Source organism: Ambystoma mexicanum, chromosome 11, assembly GCF_040938575.1.
Source record: "Ambystoma mexicanum isolate Mex_15411 chromosome 11, UKY_AmexF1_1, whole genome shotgun sequence".
NCBI lineage: Eukaryota > Metazoa > Chordata > Amphibia > Caudata > Ambystomatidae > Ambystoma > Ambystoma mexicanum.
In genome coordinates this window covers 958,615,562-958,641,955 of record NC_090934.1, presented here as the reverse complement: position 1 = coordinate 958,641,955, position 26,394 = coordinate 958,615,562, and positions in this window count along the sequence as shown.

Sequence of the window (26,394 nt, the reverse complement as noted above, 5' to 3'; positions counted from 1 at the left end):
ATGTTGTCTCTCTATATATTTTTTATAATTCAGGTTACACAATCTTTCCCATAGTTCTGCACATTTTTGCTGCAATCTGAGTATCAGGTTGGTGTCTTCCTTAGTATTATCTCCATCTCTCAATGCCCTTTCCAATTCTTTTTCCGTCTCTTGTAAGTTAGCCAGGATCCCTCCCTGCAAGCATTTAGACTTCGCTATAGCTACCCCTCTTATCACAACTTTGAAAGTTTCCCACAACGTACCCGCTGAATCCACACTAGCAGTATTCGTTTCAAAGTAATTAACAATCTCATCCCTCATGTCTTCCCTCAAAAGGGGGTCTCTCAATGCCTCTGCCCTGAGGCGCCATGTCGGAATCCTCGCCCTTGGGGGACGGTATTGCCACTCAAGGATCAATGGCGAGTGGTCCAAGAGGACCCTCGCTTTGTATTATGCCTGCGTGATTTCCGTCAGTACATCCGGTGTGACAAAAACATAGTCCAGTCTAGTATGCAACTGCTGAGGGGCGGAATAATGCGAGTATTGCCTCTCATGGCGGTGTCGTGTCCTCCACACATCTCCGAGCCCAAAGTCCTCCAACAGCGTCTGCAATGCCTTAGCGGCTGGGCGGGTCTATCAATTTTTCCGTCGGACCTATCAACCTTAGGGTCTACTACGCAATTGAAATCTCCTCCCCAAATCACCACACTCCCAACACACATGCCAAGGTTGTTGTATAATGTTCTAAAATATGCTGCTGTGTTTTGGTTCGGGGCATACGTATTTACAATACTTATCTCTCTGTTTTCTACCATTCCCCTCATGATGACCATCCTCCCGTCCGTCTCAGCTATCATCTGCACCAGCTGAAACGGGACATGTGGCGCCACCCAGATTAGCACTCCTCTAGCATAAGCTGAACATGATGAGCACGCTACCGTTCCCTTCCATTTCTTCCCAATCATCTCCATCTTGTCCCGCGTCAGGTGAGTTTCCTGCAACAGAGCTATGTCTATCTTTTGTCTACGCAGGTACAACATAACCTTGATCCTTTTTAAGTAGCTATTGAGCCCCCTGACGTTCCAGGTAATTATTTTAAGGTCTCCCATGGTCTATTAGGCTCCCACCCCTTCTCCCAACAGTGCAGTCCATGTCCAATTTTTAATCCCTTTCTGTATAGGCTCGTTTCCCAACTAAAAATCCCCTTAACTAACAACACATCAAACACCCCAACTCCCCTCCCTCCCACATCCTTCCCCTGCCCCAACAATACCCTCCCCAACTGTTGCTCAGCTCCATCCCTGGATCTCAGGCACCCCGCATCTAGCCCTTTCTGGCAATAGCCTGTACTCGCAGCTCAGCAGGGTAAAGTCGCCCTAGTGGCTACCTTATGACTAATTCTCAGGGGTAGGGTACCATCATCCAGCTGCTCCTGTTTGCTTCATGTTCCCCACGCTCCATGCTACCCATTTGACATGCATACTTCACGCACTATAACCCAGTCCAACAAATGCAGCAAGTCCCAAGGTAGTACAGTACAACTATCTATGCCATAGTTTTTTATGGGACTCTTCCCCCCTTTATACTTTCACCCTACATGAAAAATGCTCATCACTTATCGTGCTCCTCACGTTCCTGTTCCCTTCCTCGATCTGGGCAGCCGTGCAAGTCCAACCATGCCGCCACTTCTTCTGGGGAGTCGAAAAAGAACGCTTTGCTTTTATGCAGGACTTTGAGCTTCGCAGGGTACAGTAACATGTACTTAATTCCAGCTCTGCGCAGCCTCCTCTTGATCGCCACATAGCTGTATCGCTGCCTCTGCCCTAGCATGGTGTAGTCAGGGTACGCAGTGACGGCTGCAGATGCTCTTTCTATCGCCCCCCCTTTTCCGAAAAATACTCCAGAATGTTCTCTCTGTCTTTATAGTTCAGGATCTTTGCAATTATTGCCCTGGGGGGAGCCTCCGGCCGCGGTCTCCTCATCAAGGCCCTGTGCACTCGCTCAACCGTAAATCCCTGCGAAGGTTTGTCAGCCCCTATCTCTTGCAGGATCATATTTTCCACATAGTCCGTGGGGTCCTGACCTTCTTCTCCTTCCGGCAGGCCGACCATACGAATTTTGTTACATCTCGCTCTACCCTCTGCCTCTTCCACTCGGTTCTCCAGGTTAGCTACTTGCTGTTTCAATATATGAACCTCCTTTGTATTGCTTGCGCTGGTGTATGCATTGGTTTTTACAGCACTCTCCAGGCCATTCGTTCTCTCCGCAAGTGCTCTAACATCTTGTCGCAGTAGGGCAACTTCTATTCCTACCGCACCTATTTTGGCTTACAATGCAGTCCGTAGGTCCGCCATCATTACTCCCATGACGATTTCAGTTCTGTTATAGCTTCTAGGATCTGATGATTTTCCTTCGTCGGGGTGTCGCCTTCCGGAGCAACTGCTGCGCCCCGTGCCGTTGCAACATGGGTCTGATGAGTCTTAGCAAAGACATCTACTGTGGGTTGTTTGGCCTTGGGCTTAGCCCCTTTCGCCGCCATCGTTCTGTCTCGCCTGTATGTCCAAATATATCGTTGTAGCAACATGCCAGCTGAGTTAGCTCATTCAGTTGTGAACCCACGAGGACAGCTGTAGCTTGGTCGCGCTGTCGTCCGAAACCTACAGCAGGTAGTATTATGCGGCAAATTATGTTTCAAGTGGGTTGCGTCCTCCCATGTGCCTGATACCACCAGTGTTCGAGCTCAGCTTTGCCTACAATGTGTCCACCAGAGTAGCAACCCGTAGCCTGGACGTTCGTCTACCAGTGCATTGGATTTACTCCTCCTCTCCTCCAGCATCACCCCCTTGCTCCTTGAACTCACACAATCCCTGTTGTCACACCAACCCCTCTGGCGAGGGTTTGCATGCAGTGTCAGTGGCCCACTCAACAGGCACCCTTATTGCATGCATGCAACCATCCAGCGGCTGCTCAGGATGAGCAAAGCGTGGTTCCTGCCAGATACCTCCTCATCCGTCTTCAGCGCATGCACTCCATTTTCTACAAGTTATACCCAAGGCCAGCACATTTGCCCAAGTCTTTGTCCTTGAACAGATCAGTAAGGCACTGTTCTCCAGCTGGTTGTGCATGCGGGGCAATAATCCCTTCTGCTATGATGACAGGGAAGGAGAGCATGCAGTTTTATTAGTTTTTACATTAAGGTGCTGTAGAAACATGTTGCGCATCTCGCTCCGGTGCTTTCACTGCCCTTTGTTCGTGTGGGCGACGTTTTCGCTTCCCGAGCCTTGCATCCGCGAATGCAACAATGTCTCTGCTACGCCTGCTCCAGCCCGGCGATTTCAGGTAGCTGGCAGCAGTAGGTCCACGCTGGCTTCCTCACACAGCGTGGGTCCTTTGCTGTGTTTTCATAACTATGCATCCCCTCTGCCAGCCACGGGTGAACAGCTGATCATGCCGCAGCAGAGACGCTCCACGCGGCCCGCGCTGGGTTCGCCTGAACCAACACGGAGCCCTGGTCGTCTCCAACACTGCTACAATTGTAGCAGCTCGAGACACCTTTTTTTCGTTCAATGCCTCGCCGCCGCTGCTCCCAGGCACCCTTGCACTGCGAACGCTGTGTCAACATTGCTGAGCACTTCCATTCCCAGTGCGGCAACGGGCTCTGTAATAAGAGCGTGTTTCACACTGCAGCAGGCCCCGCACAATACGATCCTCTCCTCCAGCCTTCGCCGTTCACCGCTCGGGTCTAAATGGCAGCTTCCACCACATCGAGCTCGGTTCCTTTGTTGGCAGTCATTTTGTGCCTCAGCATTTCGGTGTGGCCGCCTTCCAATAAAGCTTCTTTTTATCCCTTTTCAGCCTCTGATTCATTTGAATTTTAAGATTGGTGCAGGGCACACGTTCCGATATCCATGCTTCAGTTTGTGGACGCTGCGAGTCGTTTTTACGCGTGCTTTCGCCGGATCGATATCGGATCTCTAGGAGCAGCTCTGTGAGACATGTCCTACTGCATGGCTAGCTAGCCACGCCCCCTTCTAAAATAGTTACTTTGGTGAAGTTGAATTTATGTTCTTGTTTGGTAGAGGAAGGTGGTTTATCACTTTGATTGGTTGGAGGAGGAATATTTTGTTTCTTTTTCTCAATTTTGGTTTGGAGTGTGGCAATTCTGTCGTTTAGAGCTTTTTGGATGTTAGGGCACCACATTTTATTTTTGTCGCAGTTGTCCGGAACAGGGATGGGGTTTTCCAGTTCCTTTAGTATGATGAATAGCTCTTTGGTTCCAGATTTAGCCTGTAATATTCTGTTATTGAAGTTCTCGTTTTTTGCTCTCCTTATTTCATTTTTGTAAATTTTAGAGGCATTGATGAAAGCTACTCTATTGGTGTCAGATGGAGTAAGTCGCCAGGGGGATTCGCATTTGCGTTTTTCAATCCTTAGGGATTTGTGGTGAGGGGTGAACCAGGTGTTTAAGTGTGCTGTGGGCTTACTTTTTCTCATTTTCAAAGGGGCGATAGTGTTCAAGGCTGTGGCCATAGTTGAGTTGAATTTGTTCACTAGTTCTGATGGGTTTAGAGATTCAGATAAGGAATTTAGAGTTGGGAGGATGAGTGGTAGCAGATTGTCCGTAGTTATGTTTTTTTTTATTTCTGGTTGGTAGAGGGGGGGGGCAATATATTTTCCTTAGGTTGGGTAGTGTTTTCATTTATGAGGAAGGTTATTAGCGCATGATCTGTCCAGATTTGTGGACAGACATCAGTAATTGTTACATTGCACTTGTGATTGGCTACCCAGTAGAGTGTCCGACCTTTTTCGTGGGTGGGTTGTGATATTCTTTGGGTGAATCCAAGTTCTGCAATGACATTGGCGATATTAGTCGCTTGCAAATCTTTCTGGTCGTTGAAACCTAAGTTCATGTCTCCCAAAAGGATGGCTTGCAATTCGTTTTTTAGATTGTTTGAGAGGATCATGGAGATGTCCTCCTCAAAGGTTCCAATGGGACATGGTGGCCTATAGATGAGGTGTATATTGATAGATTGAGAGGATGATGTTAAGAGTTTCACGGTTAAGGATTCGCAGGATTTGGTGATTGAGGGCATTTCTATTTTTATGGAGAGATTATTTTTAGTGATGATGGCTAGGCCGCCTCCTCAAGAGTTAGATCTACCTTCTCTGAGAATGTTGCAGTTAAGGGGCAAGGCAAGCATCAGAGCTGGTCCTGCTGCCTGATGGAGCCAGGTTTCCGTTATGGCTAGGAGGTCATAATCGCCTATTTGGATGAGATCAGCAATTTCTGTGGCATGTGCTATTAATGACCTAGCATTAATAAGGGCACCCTTCAGAGGTGTGTTTGGTTTAGGTGTCGCAGGGGTGACACAACTTTTCTTTTTGATGGGCCTATTGCTTGATTTGCAGTGGTTGTTAATGGGACTGTTAATGTGGGAATCTCTTTTGGTGGGGGAGGTGTTTGATTTGGGGGCATTACCTTGGAGGTCTCTTTTATTACTAGGTTTGGTGATTAGTCTGGGGGGAGGTTCATAGATTTTAGGTCATCTTGATTGTAGCTTGGCATTTCTGCTTGAGGTGTCACACAGGATATTTGTTACAGTAGGCATAGAATGCGGTGGGCGGTTTGCTGTTATTATGGTGGTCAGGAAGATGAGGGTGGAGATCATTCTATCCTAGGGATAATTCTTTATGTCTGATGGGGGGGCCACAGTAATGTCTAGGAACTGCCACTAACGGTGGCAGATCATTAGAAGGTCACAGAGTTAACATATTCAACCGTGCCTAAATTCGATTTTCAAACTGGGGGCGTGGAATGCTAGGTGGTAGTGGTCATAGGTATAGTTAAACATACACAGCAATACCTAAATTCTATTTTGCAGTACCTAAATTCGATTTTCAGGCTGGGAGCGTGAAATGCTAGGTAGTAGTGGGCATAGGTACAGTTAAACATACACAGCAATACATACATTCAATTTTCAGGCTAGGGGCGTGAAATGCTAGGTAGTAGTGGGCATAGGTACAGTTAAACATACACAGTAATACCTAAATTCGATTTTCAGGCTGGGGGCGTGAAATGCTAGGTAGTAGTGGGCATAGGTACAGTTAAACATACACAGCAGTACCTAAATTCGATTTACAGTTAAGCATACACAGCAGTAACTAAATTCGATGTTCAGGCTGGGGGCGTGAAATGCTAGGTAGTAGTGGGCATAGGTACAATTAAACATACACAGTAGTACCAAAATTCGATTTTCAGGCTGGGGGCGTGAAATGCTAGGTAGTATTGGGCAAAGGTACAGTTAAACATAAACAGCAATGCACATATGCAATTTTCAGGCTAGGCCGTTGAGGCACAGTAGAGTTTAGTAGCAGCAGGTGGTATAGTTTCTGCATATTATAGACAGGCGATTGTGCGTATCAGGATATAGGGGCTGAGATTGGGGTAGGCACTGGTAGTCGGTGCAGTGGGTAAGCCTTAGATAGGTGGCTTAGGGAGTACTCACTGTGAATGAGGTAGGTGGGTAGTGTGTCGACCTCAGTGAAATAAAAGTACCTTTAGATGGATCGTCATTAGGAGGGAGTCCGTTGTGCAGGGTTTCCGGCCGACGGCTGGAAAAGCTTGGACAGGCAGGGACAGGAGAGTGGCCTTGGTGCAGGCCTTTGTGCATTGGCCGGCTACGCCTACCAGCTGTTGTATTGGCTGTTAATGTAGCCAATGGGACGAGCTCACGGCCACAGGTCTGGAGTGGGGAGGGCTGGCGAGTTAACCCAGATGGGCTGCCATGTTGGAGTGTTGTAGACGTTGCTCGAGGTGGATGGGCTTAATGGTGCCACGCGGTGTGGCATCCGCTCAGGCAGCGGGGAGAGGATTTCCCTGCAGTCATGCAGGCAAGCGCATTTAAATAAGCGCTTTTTCTGAAATTTGGTAGATTTTGCAAAAAATGGTTGAGGGCCAGCAGGCCTACCTCAGGAATATTGGGGGGAAGCTCCTGCTTCTCCCCGCGCGTTGCACTGCTCCAGCAGTGTTTGGAGGGTCTCCTGCTCCTCCCGATCGTGACGATGAACAGGGTGTTATAATCCTTCACAAACATGTGACAAGACCACTCCTAGTCCTGTATGGGAGGCGTCTGTTTGTAACCCAAACTACTTTGATAAGTCTACTACCTTTAGGATCGGGTTCTGGCACAGGGTTTGTTTTAAGTTATTGTAACATTCATCGTGAGTCCAATTAATTTTCTGTGGTTCAGCGTTCTTTAATTTGTCTGTCAGCTTAGCTGTCCTGTCCGAGAAGTTAGGGATAGACCTACGGTAATAACCGATTAACCCTAAGAATGCTCTGAGGTCTCGCTTAGTTTTAGGCGTGGGGGTATCTAGAACAGCTTTCACTTTTTCGCGTTGAGGCTGGACACTACCATTCCATACAAAGAAGCCAAGGTATTTTACGACTGATTGAGCCAGCTTGCATTTGGATGGATTGGCAGCTAGGCCAGCTTCTCCGAGGGCTCTCATAATAGTAAAGAGGAGGAAAAGATGGTCTTACCATGCTTTACTATAAATAACTATATCGTCATTATAAGCCCAACAGAAATGGAATAGGGCTGTAATATCTTGTCCATAAGCCGTTGGAAAGTAGCTGGAGCCCTGCGTAAGCCAAAAGGCAGGACTTTGAACTGGAATAGTGTCATGGGTGTCGAAAAAGCTGTTTTTTCTTTATCAGGTTCATGTACTAGGACCTGCCCGTACCCCCTTGGTTAAATCTAAGGTTGATAGCAAGGTGGCATTTCCTAGTTTATCAATCAATTAATTGATGCTTGGCATAGGATTGGCATTGAAGTTGGAGATGGTGTCAACTTGTCGAAAGTCTATGCAAAACCTCCAGGAATTATCGTGTTTTGTGACCAACACAATAGGGGAGGACCAGGGGCTTGACGAGGGTTCGATAATATTTGCCTGTAGTATTTTGTCCACTTCCTCCACCACTACCACCTGTCTACGGGCTTCCGGAAGTCTATATGATTTCCTTTGTGCCTAAATCTTAAGTCCTCTTGTTATTGATCAGATAGCTCTTGGGGAATTCATTCGAAATTATTTATTTCTTTTGGTACTGTATTGAGGCAGTGGTGTCGGAGGGATTGTCCTTCCACTCCTTTAAGAGATTTACATTTACATGGTAGAGATGGGTTTTTTGTTTCCTGTCACGTTGGGCTACCTTATATGTACAGATCCCTGATCTTTCTAACATTTCATATCGCCCATGCCACTTTGAGACAAGTTTATTTTTGGAGGTAGGTAAGAGGACTAATACCTTTTGTCCTATTTAAAATGATCTTAAGTTTACCTTTTTGTCATATATGGAAAAGGCCCAAGCACAACAAAAGTCCACCTGAGTACAGACTAGATTTCGAGCAAGTCTCATATGCTCTCGTGGTCGGGCAGCTGTCTGTCAGAGGGGAATAGATGCCTCTTCTCTTTCCTCCCAGGTCTCCCGAAGCATGTCTAGGATATTTCTTGGTTCTCTACCATAAAGTAGTTCGAAAGGGGTCTTTCTCACTGCAAATAGGGCCCAGGGAATCATATGATCCCAGTCCTTCCTGTCCTTGTCTACCAACATTCTCAGGATCATCTTGAGTGTCTTGTTAAACCTTTCTACCAATGCTTCCAATTGGGGGTGGTAAACTGAGGTTCTTAAGGTAGAAATATGGAGCAATTCTTTCACCTCACCAATGAGTTTGCTCATAAAATTGGATCCCTGATCCATTAGAATTTCCTTAGGAAAACCAACCCTGGAAAAATACGGTACTAGATGTTTTAAAATCCGCTGGGTTGTGTTGTTCCACATAGGGAATGCCTTGGGTTATCTGGTAGCGTAATCAGCGATTAAGAGGACATTTTTGTTACCCCGTCTAGAGGTTTCCAACAGTCCAATAATATCCATCCCAATGCGGGAGAAAGGAACTTCTATTATTAGTAAAGGGTTCAGAGGGGCAGGCAAGGCAATGTGTGTACTGGTTTTCTGACATATTTCACATGTCTGAATGAAGTTGCTTATATCAGCATGGATACCTGGCTAGTAAAAACGTCCCACTGATATGCGCCAGGGTCTTAGATTGTCCTAAGTGTCCCCCTGTCAAATGAGAATGTGCAATCTCTAGTACGATCATCCTATGGGTTTTGGGAATTACTAACTGAGTTGTACTTAGTCTTCTTCTTCTGTAGATGTTTCTTTTCTGTACAGCAATCCCTGCCTTAGGAAGAAAAAGAGACTTCCCTTCTATAATCCTTCCCTTTCAGGAATTACCTGCAAGAAAGCCTCTGAGTGCTGTATCATTTCGTTGGGCGAAAGGCTAAGTCGGAAAGAATGATAGGTTCTACTTACCATGTTTTCCTTAGTGATAGATGGTTCACCAGCTTCCTCAAAGCCTAGGGTACCTCTCAGTTTCTTCTGGTTCACTCTGTATAAAACTGTGAAATAGAGCCCTTTCAAGAATTCCCTGTGCAATGTTGTCACCACGATGTACTTCAAATTGAATTTGGCCATGGTTCTGTAGGACAACCTTTATGTCTCCCCAGAAGTCGGGATCTATGACGTCCGCTAGGACATCCAGACCGAACTTCCAGACCAGGCCAGGTTTTGGAGCCAATCTTATATAACACCCAGGAGGGGGTATCAAAACTAAGTATGTAGGAATCACTCCTCTTTTCCCAGGAGGAATAGTGGTTTATCTGTTACTATAGATATCAAAGCCTATGGATTCGTTTGTGGCAATAGAGGGATATGAGGCTCTATTACTAAGCTTTTGGAATTTTAGGGTCCCCCAATTTGTCTCAATTGAGTCACATCCCACACCTTACACCACATAAAAGGAAGGCATGGTATGAACAATAAGACAGACACTAGTGACCACAGTTCAAGGGTGTTTATTGAACTTCAAAAAGGGTTTGAAAAATGTCTATCTAATCCTAAATCTAGAGATGGGAGCAAGCTACGACCATCAAATAATAATAAAGCAGTCCTTGTGGTGTCCTGTAAAAATAAAAAGGGTCTATATTAATATACCTATTGCCAATCCTTACCTCTAAATACAAATAGTTTGTGAAACAATGTTATGTAAAAGAAAGAAGTGTTCAAGAAATGATTTGTCAGCATATTCAGGCCATTGGCCTCCTTTCACACAGTTTTCAGCCTGGGACAAGGCAGCACACTATAGCTTAGCACAGTCTCTGGCTTCTCTAGCACAAGGGCACAAGGGTGCAGTTCAAACATTAGCATCAGGGCCTTCCGTGCCCAATTCTCTTTGTCTTTCGAAGGGTCTTCTTTCAGAGGCCCCGATGCAACAAACAATGAGTTATTTTCCTCTTAGGATTTCACACCTACTCAATTTCTCAAGTGATTCACTATTCACCTCAGCTCCCCCTCAGCCGGGCTCAGATCCCTTTTTTACACAATGCTCATAGAATTTCCATATGTCCGATTTCTTGGGTGATTCACGGTTCACCCCGGACTCCCCTCCGCTGGGCTCGGATCCGTTTTAACAAAATGTTCAATCAGTCTTCCTCTGCAGGGCTCGTACCAATGTTAACTCACTTTAACACAAGCTTGCTTTAAACCAACGCTTTTCAATTGATCTCCCTCTTTCGGGCTCGGACTAACATCTACTTAGCCATCAACTTTCTTGGCAGTATCAATATCGAAGACTTTCGATTGTGCACAGAATTTTGCTCAACCTATTGCAGGACCACTTTGATTCATAATTCTTTGCCACTGTTTCGCTTTTGCCACCTCTCAGTTGGATACCTTACAGAGACCTTCAAATGAGCAGGCACGGAGTGCCGGCCCACTCTGTCAAAGGTAACGTATCTTGGTTTCAAAGTTCAATCACTCATATGTTGTTCAATTTTACCCACACTGTTTATCACATGCGTTTCATACACTGTTTGCTTCAGCGTTAATCAGACAATGTTACCGCTTGCAGCCTTTGCATCAACACAGACCGTTCTGGTATCGGTCTCCCCAACTCATAAGCTGTGTTGATTTCACTGGTGCTGCTTTATTGTTGGAGACAAAGACAGTACCACAGCAGCTGCCCATTGTCCCCGCCTTTATTATCGATGCGGGAGGGCCCCGAATACCTCCGACACACAATGCAGCATTCTTCAGCCTGGTGTCCTGGTCTTATGTTTTCTATTCTCGACTTTTCGTGACAGTAACGGTTCCTTGTGGAAAAGGTCAAGGCCACTTCCCTCTTTGCGATCCCCTTCTGTTTCGCTGTTTTTCTCCTCGTGTTAAACGGCCATCTTGGAACTGCTGTTTCCTCATGTGCTTTGCCTTGCTCAGAGTGTACTCTCTGTTAGGCAGAATCCTGTGCAGTTCCCTTAGCGACCACTACACACAATTAAGACTACAGGTGGCAATACAAGTGTTACCTTTGGTACAAGCCTGTACTACTATGTTAAAGTGGTAGCAGTAGCGGAGCAGCCAGGCTTATCTCAAGAGTATATGAGCAGTAGTAGAGATTACACAAAGGGCCCACAATTACTGTGACTCAAGCAAACACTGACTCAAGGTTTTAGGTAGAAAAATATAAGTACATTTATTTTTAAACCATTTGTTATAAACACAACACTTCCATTAAATTCAAAATCACACGTAAAATACACTACAACTAACCAATTCACTTTGTACGGTATAAATCACGGTAAGTACCCTGTATTTGAATGGACCAGTGTTATAAAACAAGTAACGTTACCGTGAATACAATTGCGATCACTTTTTGACAGTTCGGTCTACTAAATAAATGCATATCCGCGGCAAGAATTGCTACCGGGGCAGAAACACGCTTAGCACTTGAGATACCCAGAGGGAGTTGGGGGCAAAAATCATAGGCAATACTTTTGTTAGGCAAAAAGAATCGGAGAACACTCACAGACAGAAATTTAAGAGTCAAGAGGCCGGAGCCAGTGTCAAGTGGAAACGGGTTCCTGTTGTCGAGGATCACACAGTCGGACAGTTCACGATTCAACGTAGCCCAGAGCACTTAGATATTGTCAATGTTCAGAAGCAAAAGTTATAAGAAGGAGGGAAGATAAGGACAAACCTTGTAGAACGAGAAATAGGGATGCACCCAAATTCCTCAAGCAGGACACAGTCCCTTGTTCAAAATGAAGAAGCTGGTGTAGCGGCAGTTGTTCCTGGTAGCTTCCAGCAGACCCACGTTTCCTGGAACTTCAGCAAGAAGGAGGACGATGAGAGGGTCTGCACCACGCAGGGATGAAGCCGGCAGCAGCGACGATGAATAAAAGGTGCGCTCCTTAAAAACAGGAGAGGCTCTTCAGGTGGCTATCCGGACCAGTACACCAGTGTGCAGTGATTTCGACCACGAAGGAAATCCTCAGGCTGTAGAAGATGAGCTGGTTATCCCCACCAGGCTTAAGGGAAGAAGACTCCGGACTGGATCTTCTCTTAGTCGTTGAAGGGTAGATAGCTCAGGACTGCAGCAGGGCTTCACAGGGACGGGGTAGTTGCAGCAGCTGACTTCTTCTCCGCTTCTCTTCGGTTCTTTGTAGTTCCAGTGGCGACTCTCTGACTTCCAGCCCAAGAGACCTGCCTTTTATGCGGAAATCCCCCATTCACACAGCCTGGCTGTGAATCATGCAGCAGGGGGGTTGTCCAGCCCGGACAACCACCTCAGCCAATCATGGAAAAGTGCGACTTGGGTTTCCTACGATACCCTGTGCAGGGGGTGACTACACCCCTCCCTCACATTCAGCCCACCTAGACACCCAGAAGCCTGCCAAAAGACAGTGAACAAAGAAGGCACACCTGGTTTGCCGCGCAAAGTAAAACACAAGAAGGAGTTTAACAAAACGAAATGGCGAATAAACTGCACCGGAGCCAAAAGAAAAAGTATTTGGTCAAGCGGGTTTAAGTTCGAGGCTAATACAATAGCCTACAATACTACCACGTTTATATAAGATAACCGCGGTAGGAAAGTTTAGAGTAGATACCACTGCCACCAGCCAATTCTAAATGTTAAAAGAGCGAAACAATGCTCTAGGAGGTACAGATAAAAAGGGCTATGATTAACCCCTTCCAGTACTCCATGTAAGATGGGGTGTACTGGATCTGTGGTTACATGACTAAGTAAAGTTAATGGCAACTTTACCCTTTTCTGGCTGACAGTAGTCAGCCTCAGAAATGGAGTCGGTGGGAAGTCTGCATGACAACCCTGTGTTACTGCACTGAAGGTGCTGTGTAACACACAAAAGAAGGGGGCCACTGAAGTGGTGTACTCCAGAGCCCACAATCCTAAAAACAGGTAAAAGACACATAGCAAAACATGGGTAAGAGTGGGGGAAAAGCTCACACTCTTACCAAGTGGAAAGAAATAACTCCAGAGATCCAGCAAAGCTGCTGAGGGACTCACTAGGTAAGGGAAATTAGCCATGAAATGAGAATTCTCCCTAACACTCTCGCACTCCACCTTTTATCCGCGTGGGGAAGTGTAATGGGAGTCGGGTGTGCGTGATCGTCAGTAATTGCCTGACCCTGTCAGACCATTGAATTGGGACACGTCAGGTATATGGCTCGGGTGTTCGTTTGTTGTCTCTCAAAGCAAGCTGTCTGTGAGAAAGTGTTTGTGTTGTGAAAGGGGGGAGGGGTCGAGTTCCTAAGTGTCCCACTCCCACTCCCCGAAGACCCCTCACCCAGGTGACCCTCCCGCACTGGTCCACCTCCAGGAACTGGATACCAAAAGTGATGGCCGTGTTCTGGCCACCTGGATGACAGCTCCCCAGGGACTAGCGGATGAGACACCTTCAGGTTTCTCACAGACCACACACTGTTGAGGCGTAAAAAGTGTGCCCCCCTAGCCAAATGGCTCCAGGAGAAGGGGGTGAGGTACAGATGTGGGTATCCCTTTGCGCCGGTGACTGAATGGGAGGGGGAAAAGTTCTACCTGGTCACAGAGGAGGAGGTCAAGCGCATCACGGAGGAACTTGTGAGGCCGCGAAATGGAAGCTCCCAAGAAGAGGGTGGGAATGGGCAGGAATCTAGTCGCAACCTCAGAGGCCCAGACCCGGTGTCGGGGAGGCGCAGGGTGCACGGGGCCAGGAAATTTCACAAGTAGAATACCCCGTCCCCTCGATGAGAGGACACGTGAAAGGGGTTTGGGGACCTCTTTGGTAGTCCCTGTTTCACATGCTGTCCTTGGCCTTGGACTGGACTCCAATTATCCCCCTGTCTTGATTGGTTAAGGGGCAGAGGGGGGGGAAATTACACGGTTGTGTTGGGGGCAGTTGTGAGGGAGGGGGATGGATCCCTCTGGTGTTTTCATACAGTTCACAAGTTGTTTGTCAGGTTGGATAAGAGGGGAGGCGGGGCAGGAGGCTCTGGTCAGTATTGTGGGTGCTGTGGGGGGGGACATTGTTACAACATCAAAAGGGGGATGAAGGGCGCAACAGAGGTTAGCAAGGGGGTTAGAGGGCAGGGGACGGTGTCTCTGGGGGTTTGACAGGTGTGACCACAATGTTGGGGACACACGGTCGGATGCCTCAAAGAGGGAGGGGGAGAAAGAGGGAAGGGGGGGACAGGGGATTGGGGCAGGGGCAGGAGGGTGGAGGTTTGGAGACAGGAGGAAGGGGAAGAGGGTCCATGCAGCATAGGTTACAGTGGGTTACAAGGGCTCACCAGACAGAGGATCTGAAGGAGAAAGGGCGAATAGGGCCGCAGGACTCTGGCTGAACTGAACTGAGCATGGCCACATTGAAGGGGCTGAACCAGCAATATGTTTCACAAGCAGCAGCTGGTGATTCTCTTCCTCCAGGAGACCCACTACAAGCAGGGGGGCTGAGTCTCTGATAAAAGGGATAGATATAAGTAAGGCTTACTGGGCCTCCCGCAAGGACCAAAAGAAGGAGGGGGTGGGTATTGTAAGGAACTCAAGGTGGCAACAGTAAAGACAGACATAAGTGACCACACATTTCAAGGGTGTTTATTAAACAGTAAATGCGGGTTGGAAAATGCTAGTTTGCGGTCTTACAATTCCATCTGGGGAGGTTTCACAGGCCTTGGTCGGAAAGGGCAAGGCTGCTTCTCTCCTTGGCATCCTCTCGATTCGCACCATCTTTCTCCTCCTCTTGAACTGACGTACTCGTTGTGCAGTCTGCCTTGCTCGTGCTCCACCTTTTTATCCCTGTGGTTAAGGGAAAGATCCGTCAGGTGTGTGTGATTCTGGTCAAATGCTTGACTTTGCCTGACCCTTGTGCTGGGACATGTCAGGTAAACGGCTATGGTGTTTGTCCATTGTCTTTCATGGTGTGTAAAAGTGTTTGGGTCGGAAAAGAGGGGGTAAAGTGTTAGAGTATCCTACAGGGTAGGATTGGGAAAAGGTGTTATGAGAAGGGGGATACCACCTCTCTTCAGTCAGTGTCCCCCTTCCACTCACTGAGGACCCCCTATCCAGGTGATCCTCCCTCACTGGCCCACCCCCAGGAACTGGATCCAATAGCAATGGCCAGGTCCTGGCCACCTAGCTGACAGATCCCCAGGGACTAGTCAGGGAGACACCTTCAGGTTTCTCACAGTATCCTGGTAGGGAAGGTATTAAGGATGACGGAACTGCAGATCAGGAGGGGTTTGGGAGCTGGTTCCTGGGGATAAAGGGTTTATACGACGGTATGAAGGTTTTTGCACCCAAGGCATGACAGGTGGGCTTCTTACACCGCATGTTCAGTATGTTGGAAGGTAGGACAGAGGGGGGCCACGATTCTGGGGAGTGGCATTAACCTAGTGGTGGCTCCAGCACTGGACTGCTGGCCGGCAAAGGGAGGAGGGCCGAGGGTGGCTGGTAAGGAGAATGTTGCCTTTCAGAACCTCCTACAGGACTATTACTGGGTGGATGTTTGTTGGAGGGGCCATCAGGAGCCGTGGGATACACATTCTACTCGCCCCACACAAATCCTTCACGAGGATATCTATTGTCGGTCCCGCCAGAACAGGAGGATGAGATGAGGGGGGCCAGAGTTGAGGTGGTAATGTGGTCAGACCACGAGTTGGTGGTGGCAGAGTGGAGGTCAGTGAAGCCGTACCGACGACAGAAGACCTGGAGGTGCAATGATGCCCCAGTGAGAGATCGAGTATTCCAGGACTTCTTGGGGAAGGAGATTGAGGTGTATTTCGTAACTTAACAACAACAGGGAGGTGCGAATGGCCACGGTCTGGGAGGCGCTGAAGTCCACAGTTAGAGGTTTTCTTATAGCAGAGGGGCCAAGGAAAAAAGGGAACGGGGACTGATCGAGGCTAGACTCAGAGAGGACCTGAAAGTGCTGAGGGCCCAGCTGACCCAACATGGCGCAGACAGAGAGAGGCTCCTGGGGGAGGTTAGGGACAAGAGGCAGGAACTTCACTCTGTATCAATCGGGGAGGTTGTATAAAAGATGCGCTACACACAGCAGAGGTATTACGAGAGAGGGAAAGCGGCGGGCACGCTCCTGGCAAACAGGGTGAGGGGAGACAGGGTGGAGAGGAGGGTGGATAAGGTATGAGGGGCTTGGCCCTCGTAGAAGTCAGAGAGGAGATTACAGCCAGGCTGGTGGGGGCGACAAGAGACTAGGTGCGCGCTTGCTTGGAGGGGATGTAGCTTTCTCAACTTTCGGAGGCCGAAAAGGAGTACTCGAAGAGGAAATCTCATGCAAAGAGCTACTAAGGGCGATACAAAAGTTAAAAGTAGGCAAAGCCCCAGGGGAAGACAAGTTCACCTCAGATTTTTACAGTTTCAATCTCTACTGGCAACACCTCCAGCCAAGCTGTTCAACTCAATTGTGGCGGGTGGAACAATTCCGCCAACGTTCCTTAGGGCCTTAATAGCAGTAATACCAAAGTCGGGGACGGACCCAGCCAACTGCACTTCATACCGACCTATCTCCCTATTCAACGTAGACGCCAAGATCTTCGCCAGGGTGCTGGCATTGCACCTGGACATTGTCCCCCGCAACTGATACATACAGACCAAACGGCTTCATCAAGCATAGGTAAGGGGCTGATAACCTTCGTAAGACATCACACATGCTTAATGCACCGGGGTGATGAAAAAGGGGGCCCTGTTCCTGGCCTTAGATGCGGAGAGGGCCTTCAACAGGGTGAGCTGGTCCTTCATGGAGGAGGTTCTCTCAGTTAATGGGATGGGCCTGAGATGGTAGGGATAGATAAACGTGCTGTACTCCGAGCCGACGGCCAGGGTGGTGGTGAGTGGGGGTGCATCGCAGGCCTTCCCCCTACAACGGGGCACCAGGCAGGGGTGCCCACTTTCCCCATTGCTTTATGCATTAGTGATGGAACCATGGGCGAAAGGGTTGAAGAAGGACGAAGGAATAGGGGGAGTCCGAATAGGGGGATTAACATGTATAGTCAGTCTCTTTGCGCACAACGCCCTGCTCTTCATTACCAACCCGGCCCAATCAGTCCCCCGAATACTGGAGGGGATAGCAAAGTATGGGGAATTATCTGGCTTTAAGGTCAACCTAGGGAAATCACTGACCTACGTGGTTGGAGATCTGCCAGGGGCGGAGTGGGATTATGTGGGCTGGTTGCCATTCGGGATACAACATGACGCCTTTAGATAGGGATTCAGGTGTCCTGCCAATATGGAGAACTCTTCCCCAGGAATTTTCTTCCACTATGGGCGGCAGTGCTTAAAGACAGAGATGTGGGCTAGATTTAAACATGCGTGGATAGCACGATTACATTACATTAAAATGGTGATACTGCCCGAGTTCCTAATCTTATTTCAAATGCTCCCGTGAAGGTTCCCAAATCCTTCTTTGAGGCCATAAAGGCAGCCCAAATAAAATGTCCCTGAGCCGGTGCCAAGCACAGTATTGCCTATGGGACATTGACACTCCCGAAGGAAGAGGGAGGGTGGGGTTCCCAAATCTTTACACCTACTACCGGGCTGTCCAGCTCCGCATATTGGTGGATCACATGGACCCCCACACCGACAAACAATGGGTGCCGCTGGACAATGCAATCCTGGCCCCAGTATCCTTAGGGGAACGGCTCTGGGTACCAAGGTCCCCCATCCAGAGGAGAGTGCTGTGTCACCCGGTCATTGAAGTCCTGTGGTACCTATGGAGGGAAGGGGGAGAAGAGATGGATAACCATGTGGCCAACCCCCTTAAGCTGTATTTGGGCCCTGTCCCTGCGGGACAGGATCGCGAAGCTGCTGGCGTTCCAGCTCTGGTGTTTATTGAATTTTAAAGGGTTGGTTAAACACCTATCTAAACCTAAAGATGGGAGCAAGCTACAACCATCAAATAATAATAACGCAGTCCTAAATACAAAAAGGTGTGGGACAGTAGTGTATGCAAAACAGGAAAAGTGTTCAAGAAACAGTTGAGCAGTTGGTCTCCCTTGCCCACGCTTTCAGCATGGGTCAAGGCAGCATGCTCGAGCCTCGTGAACACACTGGCTTCCTCAGCATGAAGACACAGTTCAGTGGTTCAGCTGGTCTCACACTACTCTGGCAAAGTCTTTAAGAAACAAAAAGGCTTCTCAAAAGAAACGTCTCTTGTCAAAACACAGGCTTCATCCGCCTTGAAACAAAGTTCACTTTGCTTGTCAAACACAGACTTCCTTTGTCAGAATACAGGCTTCCTCCGCCTTGAAACAGAAGTTCACTTTGCTTGTCAAAACATGCAGTATTACCTTCTTTCCCAGTGACTGCTGGTACTTGTAGTTCCTTTTTTTACTCGTACAGTTCAATATCTCAGCATCAGGACATTCAGTGCCAAAGTCTCTTTGCCATTCAAAGTCTCTTACTGCAGAGGGTCTGATGTAGCAAACAAAACACAAAAGTTCCTTTCCTTTGTCATGATTCTCATATTCATAAATTCATGATTGGTCTCCCTCCTTTGAGCTCGGACCACTGGTTCCCCTCGTCCGGGCTCAGACCCCTTTTCTACAATGTTCACAATTCACAACTTGGTCTCCCTCATCCGGGCTCGGACCATGGATCCCCCTCGTCCGGGCTCAGATCCCTTTTCACACAATGTTCACAATTTGGTCTCCCTTGTTAGGACTGATTTTCTATACTCTGGCCTAGTGGACAGATGTATAGAAGGCCAACCTATTTTGTGACAGGGCCAACTCTGGGGAGCTGTAGCCAAACCAGTTCAGGTAGCAGTGACAGGCGGTCTAGGCCAAGTTCTTCAGAGGTGATGAACTTGTAAAGGGTCCACAATGAGTTCACAGAATGGGAATCACAGATTACACTTAGACAGGATGTATAAAAATACGGTTATTATTTAATGGCCAAAACACACAATAGAAAACTGACTAATGGCAAGTAGAGTTATCACACAACATTAGTAAAAATAGATACATATATACATTCACTTATTAAAAAGGCATAATATACAACAAAAACGCCTGAAAAGGAAAAGTGAGATTATAATATGCACTTATAGGTCCACAGAGAATGATCCCTAACTTAAATTGTCCAGCCCTAAGGTGTCTGTAGCCTTTTGCCCAATAGTTCAGGTAAAGTTCCACAGAATCTTTGAATCAGGAAGAAATGCAGGTAGGGTCTCTGGGGTCCAGTGAAGGGTTCTAATTGTCAGAGTACAAGTTAAACTAGCTAACAGAAGCAGTCCCAACACAGGCCGCCAGGGTCAGACTGGCCCCATCGGCCAATCGGCCCGTCGCCGGGCCGAAATGATGTGTAGTCCCTGGGGGCCGGTTTCTGCCCATGCCTGGGCCGGTGTGAAAAAAAAATGTGAAAGCATGTTTTTTTTCTGCCGTTGTCTCTGTTACATTCCATCTCGGTGTCCCCCCGAAATATTTTTTATGATTCCAAGATACACACCGCACCGATTTTACTTAAACATTGCTTCCAATGGCAGCCTCCAAAGTGCCCGGGGCTGCCTCCTAACGACATGCTGAAGAAAAAAAATGCTCACGTTGAACAAGACTTTCCCTGAAACAAAACACGGGGCTTGCCTTGCAGTCCTCTCCAGCCCCTGTGATCCCTCGTTTTCCAATTTGCAGCTTGCGAGGCCCCTGGGCTGTCATGAATAGGGATCACACAGGTGCTGTAGAGGACCTTTGCAAGGCGAGCTATACGTTTTGTTTTCATGAAAAGATGCTCAAATTTGAACATGAACTTTTTGTTTTTTCGTTTGACTCCATTCACATTAGATGATCAGCGGCCACAACACAGACAGCAAGGCTCGTTGCTTTGCAATATTCCCCTCCCCCAAGCAGAACCATGTAACTATTTAACTCAGCTCCAGCACGTGCCTCTTCCTTGCTCTTGCAGCTCAGCACACTTTGCAAAAAGCTCCAGCAGCATGTGCTAGCGCCCGGTTTATAGCTTGTGCTGCTATGCTCCGGCTGGGAAAAGGCTGGTGCATGGTCTCATTGTCCCTGTGGACTGTTGGACACGACTGCCTAGCAGCCAGTGCCCAGTAATTATATTTCATTGCAATGCAGAGGCCCACAGCGGGAGTAAATGTAAAGATTAGAATGCCTGAATCATTACTAGACATTAACCACAGAGGAACGTGCCACCCTGAGAGACAGTTAATTTCAGAAAATAATTTCAAAATTCAGCACTCCGCTACAAATGCAATACATATTTCTGGCCACAGGGTAAACTCTTAATGAAAGGGAGTGATGGGGGCAAGTGGTTCTCCCTGCTAGGTCATTTTAGTTTACCAATTCCATGTCCCTCCCGTTTTTTTTTAAAGGGCGGGGTCTTACTGTGCTTAAGCATGCTCACAAGATTTAAAATGTGCACAATGGGCACTAAGTACATGGGCAACCTCACATTGGTAATAACATATTAAACAATTTCCAATTTTGGCCGTACATACCAAGTAATCGGTGTGCAGTGTCAATGTTGTTGGAGAGAAAACACCACTGGCTTTAAAGTCATATACATGAATGTAGTGCATGTAATGCAGTGATTTTGGGCAGTTTCAGGGATCCACAAGGAGTTCTTTGAGTGTTCAGATTGATGACAAATGTAAACTAGGATGCTAAAAAGGTAGCAAGGCAGGTTGAGTAACTGTTGCTGAGATGTTATATGTTCAGTTCTACCTGGAGATTCTTCGGCATTTGGTTGTGAGTGCGCTGCTTTCCCTATTTTGCCAACCTCTGAAGCCTGAAAGTAGATGCACGCAGGCTTGACATGCTTGCCCCAGACCTGCAGATTAACTTAATTGGTCTGCTGTTAAATCTCTGTTACCAGTTTAAGGGTATCCACTACAGAATAATTGCTCATTTTACCATAGCCGATATGAAAGCTCAGTGGGTTGAGCGCTCGCTGCTACGATGTGTGTCTGATCTGCAGGTTGCAGGTTCGAATCCCAGCAAGGCCATCTCAGCCTTTCATTCTTCTGAGGTCGATAAATGAGTACCAACACAGGTTGGGTGATGTTGTATGCATATTTGTTCTATAAAAAAGAGCTTAAGTGTAAGTGCTATACAATAACATATCATTTGGCCATGGACGTCTACTTGCATTCACAGTAATTTGACAATATGATCTATACACACAGAAATTAATGATGCACATGGTGAGCCATTCTTGTATGAAATGTATATCACATTAGTGAAATCATAACCATATTTTTCGTAGTGTACTTAGGAACAATGAAATTTGATGCCACTTCCTGTTTTATGAAGGAGTGAAAGGTTGTGTTTCATCGCTTCCCGGGATGTCACTTTCGGGTGGGGTCAAATGACATCACTTCCGGTGATGTCATCAGAGGTCAAGGGTCGTGAGGCGAGGGGTGGGACACTTTTTTGAGGCGAGGGGTGGGCCACTTTTTCTTGGGTGTCCGGGCCTATTTCTTGTCCCAGTCCGACACTGCAGGCCGCGATTTGCAGTTTCTAGCTGATCTTCGGTTGGTGTCTTTTGCTGTTGCAAGGACTCTCGAATGAAGAATCCAGCAAAGCTCAATGCAGGACCCCTCTCAAGACTGGACTCGGGTCAGGTAAGCGATTGCGGAGAGTGTTCACTGCAGCACAGTGACGCAAAGGGACTCAACTGCCGCAGGCAGACTTTCCCTCCTATCTCGGGTCCCCTTGAAACTAGGATTCCGGAAATTCAGAGGTGAGTCTTGTAGGGCCAACTGGGGATCCCCAAAGTTCCAGGTCGAAACTAGGAATGGTGACGTGGGCAGCACAGTAGCCCAAATCTGGAGGTGGTCAGCCACATGACGGTCCCAGGACACTTCCAAAGGCTCTTCGTTGCAGGGTACCAAGCAGACGTCTGGAATAGATGGTCCCTCCACTCCCAGGGTTGCAGCTCCTTCGCAGGACTGCTAAAGATCTTCAGCAAGAGAGGGGCCCCTCCAGAACAGCAGCAGAAGTTGGTAGCCAGGCCTCCTTCCAACGGGTTTACAGTTTCTTTGCAGGTCTCACAGCTGGATAGGATTCTTGGCTCTTTCAGATTTCTCCAGGATCTCTTAAGGATGGGCGCAGGGGTTCTCTTCTTATCCTAAAAGCCAGGTAAGAGCAGCTTGCCTCACTAGCCAATGACAGGACTAGCGTACACACACACCCCAGCAGTGGTCCAGTCAGGACCACCGGCTGGAACACTTATGCATATCACACACTGAAACCAGTTTGTGGATTGGGACCAGAGAGTCCCAGCCCACACCCTGCCAGCAAACGCACACAGCCCTCCTGTAGCCCGCCAAAAGCTTTTGCTTTCCCAGGCACTGGAAGTCCTTATAAGGATTTTCCTGGCCTCACAGGCCAGGAAGAAGGCTAAAGAACAAGATGGCAACAGGACAAGTGAAAAACCATGTGGCACGGCCATGTTTGGATACTAGCCACAGTTAGTTGCAAACGTGTTAAACGCATTAAAGCTAAAAGTCCCAAAAAGTGGGGAAAAAGTCACTGCTGCCACCAGCTCATCCTTTTAACACACCTAGAGTAACCAAAAATCCTCTGAGTGTTAGTCTAGGGCAAAACAAATAGTGTAGCCCATTGTACAGCAGCGTAAGCTGCTTTGTACAATGATAAAAGTTACCACAAGTGATACAAAGTAACCAAAAGTAGTAACACAGTAACTTGACTAAGGGAAACAAGGTTTCCCAGTACTGACAGCCTGAAGAACATGTCCATTTCCCCATAACATATGAGCAAAAGCCAGTGCAGTGAAGCTTAAGGCTTCACTACACTGCAAAAAAGAGCAGGTCAGAATCCAAAATAAAGCAAAAGGTTTGGGGGTTCCATAAAGATGGACAGTGCAATAAAGAGGAATCTTTCCTAACATCCCTCATACAGGCTTGGACCATGGATCCCCCTCTTCCCGGCTCAGATCCCTTTTTTTTTAAAACTTATTTTTATTGTTTTCATAAGTAGTCAAAGTTACAGAAGCAAACCGTACCCCAAACACCCCGTCCTGCCTCCCCAGCCCGCCCCCTTCCGGAAGAGGTCTAATTACTCCAATGTCCTTGGTATCAATTATGAAGTGAATAAGTCCGTAATTCTAATGGAGTGCGGGCACCATTGCGCCATATAGTCTGACTGGAGATAGTCTAGTACTCCTCCCCATTCTTTTGTGAAGGAGCCTTGCGTGCCTTGTATATTATGTGTGATCTTTTCCATGGACATTTGGGACCAGACCTTTTGTAACCATGTAAATAGCATTGGTGGGTCTTGCTTCTTCCATCCCTGTGCAATTGTAGCCCAGGCCACTATGACAAGGCCCATGAAACTTCTCCAGTGCGCCTTAGTGAATTTTTTGGCGTGTTGCCCTTTAAGTCCACATAGCCAGACCTTCGCACTGAATTGATCCGCCTCTGGAAACATCTTTTTCATTTCATATATTATTTCAGACCAGAAGCCTTTAACCTTTGGACAGTCCCACCACATGTGCCTCCACATTCCTACATCTGTACAGCCTCTCCAGCAGTGGTTTGTCGTATGTGGGTACATGTTTTTTAGCCTCTCCGGGGTGTAGTGCCATTGTGTCACTATTTTGATCCACATTTCTCTGGTCTGGGCTGCTCGTGTTAATTTGGGGATGTCAGCCCATAGCGACTGCCACTGTTGTGCTGTGATATCCTCACCCAGTGTCTTTTCCCATTTCTTCATGTATGCCCATTTTATGTCTTCTTCCTGTGTGTTTATGAACTTGTAGAGTGTGGAAACCAGTTTCCTGTCACCTGAGTTAGTGAGGAGAAATTTTTCAAATGTGGTTAGTTCTATGGTCGCCGCATGCATGATCTCAGTCGTTGTCAGCCAATGTCTCAGCTGTTCTTATTTGTATCTGTCCGCATTAGTGAGGTTCCACAATGACTTGCAGTCGGCGAATGATCTCACTTCTTTTCCCACGAATATTTCCCCGATTTTCCTACATCCTGCATCCTCCCAGTTCTCATATGCGCCGTGCTCCAGCCCTGGTGGAAAACACAGATTCCTACAGATTGGAGTGAACGGGGCCGTTGCCGAGGTAAAGTTCCCCTTCCGCGTCTGCTCATCCCAGGCATTCAACGTGGCCTTCATGATTTCGCTGATGCGTAAGTTTGGGTGTCGTTGTTGCTTTAGTTTCCACAGAAGATCCTCTAGCGGTGTTCTTGCGACTGCCCTGTCTTGGGTCCCCCAGATCGTTCGCTGATTGTCTCCCAGCCATTCTCTCAGGACCCACAATTGCGCAGCATGGTAGTAATTCCTAAAGTGTGGGAGCGCTAGGCCCCCCTCTAAGATATGGGATGTGAGAACTGCTCTGGCTACTCTTGGGGGTTTCCCATTCCAAATGAATGATGACACTGTCGTTGCCAATGTTCTAAAGAAGGATTTGGGGATCAAAATCAGGAGGGATTGAAAGTAATACAGAAATTTGGGTAGGGTGTTCATTTTTATTGATTGGATTCTTCCCCACCATGAAATATTTAAGGGACACCACCGCTCTAGATCTTTTTTGATTCTGGACAGGAGTGGGGGGAAGTTTCTATTGTATAATGCCTCTACCTTGTGCATAAGGGTTATGCCCAAGTATCTGATTCCCTCCTCCGCGACTTTTAAGCCCAATAGCCCTGCTTCCCTGCCCGTTAAATCTCTGCTCCCGGCTAAGTGTAGGATTTCCGATTTGTTCTTGTTAATTTTTAAGCCCGAGATATTCCCCAAATGACTCAAGTAGGCGAATGGCCCCGGGCATGGATCGGTCAGGGCTTTCGAGTGCTAATAACATGTTGTCTGCATAGGCTATTACCTTATGTTGTCTACCCGCCATTTCGATCCCCCTGATTTGGTCCGATTCCCTTAATTTAATTAATAGTGGTTCCAGGAAGAGCGCGTGCAGGAGCGGAGATAGGGGGCACCCCTGTTTTGTTCCCCTAGTAATCTTTACCCTCTCAGTAATTCCCCCATTTACCGCTATTCTTGCCGAGGGGGAGGAATAGTTGGCCTTAATCATGTTAATAAATTGGTCCCCAAATCTCATGTGTGCCAGGGTTTTAAAGAGCATGGACCATTCCACCCGGTCAAAAGCCTTTTCGGCATCTAGAGATAGTAGCACTACTGGGGTGTCGGACATGTTGATTTTTTCTATGAGGTGGATTATCCTTCTCTTGTTGTCATGTGTCTGCCTCCCCGGAATTAATCCGGATTGATCCGGGTTAATTAGGGAGGGTAGCAGCGGTGAGAGCCTGGCTGCCAGGATTTTCGTATATATTTTTGCATCCAGATTTATCAGGGCAATGGGTCTGTACAAGCCCGGGAGAGAGGGGTCTTTCCCTTGCTTGTGGAATACCAAAATTTTAGCCTCATTCATGGATGGGGTAACATTCCCACTGTCTCTAAAGGAGTTAAGTAGTCTTGTGAGAATGGGTGTGAGGAGGTCTTCATATTTTTTATAAAATGCGGCTGTAAAGCCAACCCGGGCCCGATGGAAATCTGTTTTGGTCTGCTTCGTCAGGGTGCTCTGATGCATATAAGTTCTGATAGAACCCTAAATGAGTCCCCTATGTCCTCGTTGCGCGTCAGCAGGTCACCAAGTGCATTTTTAATGTTCCGGATGGTCATTGATTTTTGTTTCGAGGAAAGTAAGCGTGCCAGATAACGATCTGCCTTATTGGCTTTTATGTAGTATTTCTGTTTGAGATATAGAAGGGATCTCTGCGCCTTCTTCTTACGGAGAAGCTCGATTTGCCCCTCTGTGTGTTTCAATGACCTCTTTAGGTCTCTGGTGGGGTTTGCCATTAGTTCTTCCTGAATATCCGACAGTTTCTTTTCCAATTCCCTTTCCCATTGCAGGCGTTGTTTATCCCTTATTGCTTTCATGGCAATCAAGTTACCACTGATTACTGCCTTAAACGCCTCCCAAACCGTGCCCAGGGAGACCTCCCCTGTATCATTGTGCTCGAAGAACTCAGCAATCTTTTCTCCTAAGGATTCTCCCA